Here is an 8,975-nt window from a genome sequence, read left to right as displayed (position 1 = left end):
AATTAGATGGTGGGCCATGTCCCAGGGACCTTGGGGTCCCCATCATTGCCTCCAGGTTTCCAACCAGCCAAGTTTCAGGGGTAGAAACACAGCAGACAGCATGATTCCTGAGTTCTGAAGAACCATCCGCAGCGCTAGGAGTAAATTCAGAGGACAGAGAGGCCAGTGAAAAAAATTCATAGAAACAGCCTTAAAGATAGACACTAGAAATACTGACTAGTGCCATGACCTTCTGGTGTTCCCTTTTCCTGACCTTTTCACAGACACCTGAAGCATAAAACAAGTAAAATTAGTTTTCTTTTTTGTTCATTCTAACCAAAGGGCTGCCTCTACATATTTGCAAGCTACAAAGCTTGGTCAGTACTTTTAAGTAAGGAATAAGTAATATAAATAGGGTCTTGGTTTGTCCAACAAGGTATCTGTGTTAAATAAAAGGATCCAAACATAATGCAGTGACTATCACCACAATCTTTTTTGTTAGAAAAACAATTCACCACTCAACCTATCAAAAAAGGGGACTATAGAAAAATGTGAAGTTTATTATTTAGGAAGTAAGTTCAGTGATACCAGTTTGGGCTGTTGTACTCTAAATTTCATGTTGAAATACAATTCCCAGTGTTGGAGGTAGGGCCCACTAGGAGGTTGTTGGATCATGGGTGTGGGTCCCTCATGAATGGCTTGGTGCAGTAACGAGTGAGTTATGGCTCTATTAGTTCATGAGAGAGTTGGTTGTTTAGAAGAGCCTGGCACCGTCTCCCTCTCCTGCTTCCACCCTTGCAATGTGACATGCCTTCTCCCCTTTCCTTTCACCATGACTGGTAGATTCCTGAGGCCTCACCAAAAGCCAAGCAGATGCTGGTACCATGCAGAACTGTGAGCCGATAAACCTCTCTTCTTTATAAATTACCTAGCCTCAGGTATTTCTCTATAGCAATGCAGGACGGATTAACCCATTCACAAAGGACCAAATGTATGATTCTAAGCAAATTTGCTTGAAAGTTGAAAAACAGTAAGAAGAGGACACATGCCAGACTTCTCGAGTTCTTCTGAGAACTTATCTCTGGGAGAAACGCAATGTGAAAGAGCCAGGCACGATGAGGCAGCCAGTGCAGGCTCATACTGTCAGGTTTGGACCAGCAGCCGTGGATATGAGAAAGTTCTAGGGTCTCTCTTGTTAAACACAACTGGGAATGATTGAAGACAAAGATGAGAACAGGACAGATAAGCTACTATAATAACTGTAGCATTTAGTGCAAGCTTTTAATTCAATTTCCAGTAGTCTTGTTAAAGATGCGTTGTAATTTTCTAAACTGAATAATTACTTTTCCCAACAAGTCAGTCCACTCAGGATCACGCGTAACATTTCTCTCTCAATTAAAAAATACATATAAGGGAAGCGCTTCGGAGACGGAGGCTCAGGGAGCGGCCTCTGAGGCCAAAGGGTGGGCGGATCCGCGGGCGCGGCCAGCCAGACCCGGGGGCTGGGCATGCCGCCCTCGCCGCGCCGAGCGGGGCGAGCTGACCTAGCCAGCGGCCCGGAGCCAGCCGGCGGGCGTCCGGGAAGCGCGGCGCAGGGAGGGCCCCGCCGGCCTGCGGGAGGAAAGCGCAGTGTCGGCGGCCCGGAGCCGCGGGTCTCCTTTCAGAGCCCGCTGGGGCCGCAGGAGAGGGCCTGGGCGGCGCGGCCGGCGAAGGCCCGGCGAGGCGCCACGGAAGGTCACCATCAAGCACGTGCGCAAGGAGCTACGGAAGCGCCCCGACCTGGAGGAGTGGGTCCCGGGGCAGCGCACGCGCCTCTGTCTGCCAGGAAGAGGAGATCCCGGAGCTGGAGACCGATGTGGACGAGCTCTTGGACAACGCAGAGTGATGATATCCGGGCTGCCAGGGTCAAGGAACTGCTGGATGACTGTTGCAAACGCATCGAGGCCTTCATCTCTGGCCTGCTGGACAAGAGGGGCATGCAGAAGCCGAGCACACCCTAGAAGAAGTAAGGGTCCTGGACCCAGGGGACCGGTGGCTCCCACAGGACAATCGCTGCCCCCGACCTCACAGCAACAGCAATACCAGGGACCCTGCGGCCAGGCCTTGGTGCCATGAAGAGGGCTCTTTGTGTCCCGGGCCCGCAGTTTTCCCTTTTGGGGGTTTTTATTGTTATTAAACTGATGGGACTTTTTGTGTTTTTATATTCACTCTGTGGCACGGGCTCTTTAATTAAAGCTAGTTCCTGCCTTGGGTGCAAAAATAAAAAAAATAAAAATAAAAAGATCTCCCCAAATCATTGAAAAGACAAGTATCATGCTTCTTCTAACAAGATCAATGATTGTTTTCATGTCTTCCGATCACACAGGCATTGATTTAAATGTGGCTACTCATGAGGATCAGTAAGCATAAAAGGTCTTCAGAAAGTAAAAGCTACATTTCCCCCCCAAGAGATTTATTACATTGCTAAATTCTCCCAAGCAGGTAGATGGGATGAGGAGTTACCACCTTCAAGAATATCGTTATGGTCAGTAAACAATATGGTTATGTAATATTATGGTCAGTAAACAGAACAAGATTTTAATCTTAGAAACCTTTTCAATTATCTAACTTTACCTAAAATTTTTCCTACACTTTTTTTCCAGTTCCATTTCTTCTACATTGAATCACATCTTTCTAGAGTATTTTTTAATCACTTGATATAACACAAAAGTGAAGAGACTACTATAACAAATTCTCATTATTGATTTTGTAAATTAAAAGACATTTAAGCCGGGCTTGGTGGCTCAGCCTGTAATACCAGCACTTTGGGAGGCTGAGGTGAGCGGATTGCCTGAGCCTCCGGGTTCGAGACCCGCCTGGGCAATTTGGCAAGCCCTCATCTCTACATTAAAATAAAATAAAAATTAGCAGGGCGTGGTAATGCATGCCTGTAGTTCCAGCTACTTGGAAGGCTGAGGAGGGATCGCCAGAGCCCAGCAGGTCAAGGCTGCGGTGGCCAGGAGCGTGCCACTGCACTCCAGTCTGGGTGACAGAGTAAGACTGCAACTCAAAAAAAAAATTTAAGCTTCTCCTATAATATCAAGACTACTGCTTTGCATTCTGATATGCGTTCTTGAGCTTGGGGTTGCAAATTGCACATAAACCTGCAGATTCTCTTATCTGTCTGAAGGTCTCCTTACTGATGTGCCCCTAACAATGCCAAACATGACCAATTAATGTCATGCATTTGTTTCCCTGCAAGTTGTCTCTGGTTTCTTTAAAATCTGGAATGCTCAGAGGGAGTGTCACACTGGTGGATGCCATCTGTTAGGCGTTAAGGTGGCACAGGTGAGAAGCACTGACGTTGATGTCTTAATCCTCTAGACTTAGTGGAAGTTCACCTGAGCCAGGGACAAGCAGCACCACAGATGTCGGCCAGCGCAACACTGTCCCTCCAAGAGTGGCAGAGGGACATCCTCCGCCCGGGCAGCCCTTCTCTCTTGGAGGTCTTAACCGGTGGAAGGCAGCATGGGCAGACCTGCCTCACCTTCTCAGTCCTCCATACTCAGCTCTATCAATCTTGTGTTCAGACTCATTATCTAAAGAGTGACCAGCAGTCTGTGGCCACAAGGCAGAGCAGGCTGCCTAACTCTGCTACACAACCCAAGGCCACTGCAACTGCTCCCCAGTGCAAAGGAGTAGAAGTCTCTCATTCAGCCATCCTGCTGGGAAGAAGAGCTTCCCTAGCCTCTGCAGCCACAACATAATGCCCAAAGAGCTATTAACAACTGCCAAGAAAAGACAGACAACCCAAGTGAGAAAGGCACGAGAAGTATGAGTAGGCAAATGACCTGAAAGCAAACTCAAGTGGCCAGGAAGTTTGTGAGAAGATGTACAACATTACTTATATTCAAGGAGATTCTATTACAGTAACAGTAAGTTATCTTTACAAAATGAAGAGGTCTAAACAGCCAAAGCTAGAAGAGCAGCAGAGAAAGCGGTACATTCATGCATCACAAGGGAGGATGAGAAAGCAATCTGGCAATTTCTATATTAATTAAAAAGACGTAACCTGAGATTCCACTCTCAGAATCTCTTCTGTAGAACTAAAGGCACCGATACCCAAAGTAGTATGTGCTAGGATGTTTATTATAGCATCATTTATAATGCACGAAACTGGAAACAAGGAATGCCTATCAGCAGAGAATTGCTGAGTATACAACATATGTTTACCCCAGGAAATGTTACACAGTCGTTAAAAGGAAGGACTGAAGCTCCGTTCTTTGTCCTAGAGGGCTTCCTGGAGAACTGTTCAGGGAGAGAAGCAAGATGCAGAAGAGTAGATAACCCTACTATTATTAAATAATAAAATATCTGTTTAGGAGATCTATAGATACAGATGAAGAAAAATAAAGAGACTATGAGTTGAGGCAGTGGTAGCTAATGTGAAAAGAGGAAGAAGGGGGAGAAGCAAAAAAAAAAGCAAAAGCAAGTAAGCACGCGGCCATGTGTCTACATTCAGGTAGAGTATGTATACTGCAGGAACTACACATAAATGAAAATAATTTTATAAAACAACCCTTAGCTCCTCAGGCATGTGAGCTCAGGCAGGGCCAGCCTAGCCTTGACTGAAGGGACAGTCCCCAGTCCCGTGAGGAAGCCCAAGGCTGGGCCACTTGGAGACCAGCATGATCAGTGCCTGCCACCCAGCCTGGAGGAAACCAGCATGTGGGGCTGCTCAGCATTGGGTGGTCTGCTGTGCCCTGTCCCAGCCGAAGGAGACTCTCCATCCACAGGAGACAGAGCATGTGATGGGAGAGGAGCACATCCTTATCTTCCTGGCACGGGTAAATACTTGGAGGATACTGCAGTAAATGGAATAACACGACTGTTTCTCAGCCCCAGCTCGCCTGAATTCAGTCTCTGCGTCAAGGGAAATGATACAATTATTTGCTTCTAAACAGGTGGTTGAAATCAGATTATGCAAGTGATCTCACTGCTGGACTCTCCAGTGCTATATAAATTCAAGGCATGAACAAAAGGGAAGCTACCAGTATTTACTGCTCAGAAGTGCCCACATGAGGATTTTAGTGGCTAAAAGGCAGTGTTATTTTTCTGTTTGACATTGTGCTATTCAATAGTGTAGGTAGTCTACATCAGAAGAATCCCCTTGGGGACTTTTGAATACAAAAAACAAATAAAAAAATACAAAAAACAAATAAAAAAATAACAGATTCAAGACCCTCACCTCCTAAATTTATGTTTGCTTCCTAAATTAATCTTCACACAAAATAGTCTGCTCATCCCTCAGGTAAAAGAAGATAATAGGGAGGTTTAGCAAGAGCCCTGTGATATGCATTTCTTCCTGACCAAGTACAGTGGGTCAACAAAAAATATACATCGTTAATTGTATGGTTAGCTAACAAGAAGCAAATGAAAAATAAAAGCTCCCTTAATTTTTCCTTAGGCATTTTTTTTAACCTATCAGAAAGATGCCAATGAATGTGACTGTGTTCCTTACGTCCATTCACTTCACCAACTTTCATCCAATGTCGATGGCGTACCTGCTCGGGTCAGCTGGTGCCTCCCTCAAGCTTTCCAACAGGAACTCGGCAGTTCCTGCCCTCAGGAAGCTCACCATCTGGTGGGGAAAGAGATGCTTCCAACTGTAATTCTTATACCTGTGGTAAAGGTCAGACCAGTGTTTGCTTATGTGGGTGAATTCCATCGCTGGGGAGGGGTGGGCGTGGGGCAGCTCCTTGGCGCTGAGGCCTTGGGCCCTAATACAAATGGCCACGTCCCTCAGCATTCCTTTTCTTGCCTTCCCATGCCCCACAGGGTACAAACACACTGTCATCCACTACCAAAGCACATTACCATCATCAGCACCTGGCTCTACTCAACAAGTTCCAACTTTTCAATTATATAACTAGGAACTTAATCTCTTATTATAACATGTTTCTTGAAGCTAAATAAAAGCTCTGCTAGTGTGAAACTAATTTAACAGCGGACATTTTCTAGTGTGATTTCAGAGAGAAAAAAAAAAAAAAAAATGTAGGTTTTAGGTATTTCCCAGAAGGAGAAAGAGTAGTATTGTTGGTACCATGCCTCGGACCTCTCCAATGGCTGAGTTTCATTTGAGTATCCATTATCTGGAAGGAACAATAAGCCTAAGTCTGTGGAAGACAACAAATTCACATTAACTATCTCTGGCTGGGTGAGGTGGCTCACGCCTGTATTCCCAGCCCTTTGGGAGTCTAAGGCTGGAGGATCACTTCAACCCAAGAGTTTGAGACCAGCCTGGGCAACACAGCGAGACCTTATCTACAAAAAACAAAACAAAATTAGCTGTGCCTATTACTAGAAAGGCTAAGGCAGAAGGATCTCTTGAGCCCAGGAATTCAAGGCTGCAGTGAACTATGATCACACCATCGCACACCAGTCTGATGACAGAGCGAGACCCTGTCTCAAAAAATATATGTATTTATATTATCATTATTTCTCCATTTGAGTCTGAAAGGAGGTACCTATAGAAATCTAGAATAAACTTAGTTTAGCGTAGTCTTTTTGCCCCAGCATAGCCATTTTTGCTTAGACTTTACCCCTGACATGCTCTGAATCTAGCATAGGTTAGACATAGATAAATTTCCAATAGGCAGGTTTTAGGAAGCTTTCAGACATTCTACGGCAGGCCAAGCTGGCAGCCTACCCCACCCCCTCAGCAAATCTCCAACAAATTTAAGACAAGGACAGAGTTGCTCTAGAAATAATAAGACCACCTTTTAGTCCAGGAACTTGTGAGTTGAAAATGTCTGACAAGTCTCTTGTAGGAAAAACCCCTCCCAGCCCAAATCCCCAGGTTAACCCAATCAGTTTTTCATGACCTGCTTGACATAGACTCCAGCTTGGAGGCAATCACGTGACTCACCCACCCATCTGCTTACTGTCCATCACCTGACATCAGTACCTGTGCTTACGTGCCCCTTGGTGGTGAGTGGAGCAGACCACCACCCAATCACCTTAATGACCTTGCCCCATCAAAGGGAAAAGTTACAAGGACGCAACCACAAGTAGTCATTTTCCCACTGCCTTACTAGACTCTGGTGTGGCCATGTGCTCTTTGAGCTATGGCTGCCGCCATGCTTCCTGGCTTCAGCTCCCTTCCCTTCCTTGGGGAGATGAATCTCTTTTTTTCCCTTCTCTCTCTAATTTACTTTTTAAATAAACTTTTTCTAACTTCTAACTTCTGTGCAATTCTTTGCATCTTTCATGTGGCATCAGATCGCACACCAGACACCCATACCCCCAGTGGGCCTGACCTAACATTCTGGAGGCCCTGCTGGGAGTATGCCCTAACAGAGTCCATTTATGAAGTTCTGTTCTTCGAATACCCTATCAGATTAAAATCCAGATTCCTCAGTATGATGGTCCCTGAATACCAATATAAAGAATAAAGGAAAAGATTAAAGCCTGGATGAATAATATATGTAAAAATGAGCATATAAACAAGGTATAACTATAGCATTGAAACTATGCTATAAACCACCCACAAAAGTTAATTTATTATTTTATGCTTGTACACATAAACGCTATTAGGCAGGCTAAAGGCCAAAGACCCAGGCAATGTTCTCAAAAGAAAAAAACAAATGAATCATAGCCTCCTTACTTGTCTTTTCATACTCAAGGCTACTCACTATGGCTGGATTAACCAGGCAGAGTTGTTTGCTGAGCCCAGAACTTACATGAGAAATTTACATTCATCTGAAATTCACACAGATGTATGTGGAGACGCTAAAAACACTTTCATTTACTTTATCCACTAGTGACTTTAATCAAAGCAGAATACAACATTAATAATTAAAACAAATAATTAGCCTTGACAACTGAAGTGTCAAAGAAACAACAATGCATTTATCTAGTATCTGTCCATCTCTGTTGAAATATTAGTTTACTACCATATATGCATCTATTTATAAACAGATCCAGACAACTAGAAAAATTAGTCTGGAACCATTGGGTTGAAGGTTTAGACAAAGTTAAAAGGCAAGTAAAAAGACTTCCAAACTGTAAAATGCGGATACCTAAATTGGGTGAATACAGGGTTAAGTGTGAACCATTTTAGAAAAATGGTATATATGGGCTGTAAAAAATGTCCTGGATCCATTAGGTGAATCAGAGATGTTCCTTAAATGTCATAAGCCAGACTCTTAGATCTTTCTACCATTAGCTAAAAGGCAGAGAAGCACTCTATTAATGCATTTTAAAAATGAAAATTGTAAAGTGTTCCACCCTAAAGTCAGGCCCACATTACTTAATACATATGGTCTTAAAAAGAAAAGTGGTGATCCGTATTATGTTGTAAAAAGGATATAATTTAATATAAATTAAAGGGATTTAAAGCTGCCCCTACTTTGAAGGCCTTTGTAACTCAAAGATTTTTAAATCGAGAATTACTTGGTTTGGGCTCTTGGTCTTTTTGCGCATTGTTGTACACTTTTTAGTGTCGGCTGCCTCAAGCTCTTTTTGGCCCCCAAATGTGTAATAACAGATTCATTTTAAAAAACGTTAAGAGAATCACTCTAATTAGGTCGACTCATTAAGCCAATTCTACGACAGCTTCTCTTAAACACCTTGTCTTTGCAGTCCGGGCTACCCAGAAGCCCGACCTCTTATTTTTCTTTCAAGGAGGGCATAATCACTTCGGACACCAGGTTCGGCTACGACGTCGCAGCAAGCGGCTCCAGGGTGGTGCGAAAGGGCAGGGAAATTCCTTTGTGTGAGCACCACGAGGGTGGGGGTGGGACTCGGGGCGCAGCGTTCGGTTTCTCCCCCAAACGGGGCGCGTCAAGAGCGGCTTCCCGAGAGGAAGGGCCCGCCGCGGGCGCCGGCAGCGCGGAGGCCGGGAACAAAGGGGCGCGGGCGTGGCGGGGTTTCGAGACCGAGGCGCGGCGGGGGGAGGCCGCAGGGAGGGGCAGGGGCAGGGGCAGGTGCGGGCAGAGGAGGGAAGGGACGCGGGC

At 45.0% G+C, this 8,975-nt stretch overlaps 1 pseudogene; it reads left to right on the top strand.

Moving 5' to 3' along the window:
• The first annotated feature begins 1,487 nt into the window (after window positions 1-1,487).
• On the top strand, window positions 1,488-1,988 carry LOC103257566 (annotated as a pseudogene).
• The last annotated feature ends 6,987 nt before the right edge of the window (window positions 1,989-8,975 follow it).

The sequence above is a fragment of the Carlito syrichta genome, unplaced genomic scaffold (assembly GCF_000164805.1).
Source record: "Carlito syrichta isolate Samal-C Ts95f unplaced genomic scaffold, Tarsius_syrichta-2.0.1 Scaffold301803, whole genome shotgun sequence".
Lineage (NCBI taxonomy): Eukaryota > Metazoa > Chordata > Mammalia > Primates > Tarsiidae > Carlito > Carlito syrichta.
Note: the sequence above shows the minus strand (reverse complement) of the source record. Positions and strands in the feature narration are given on the sequence as shown.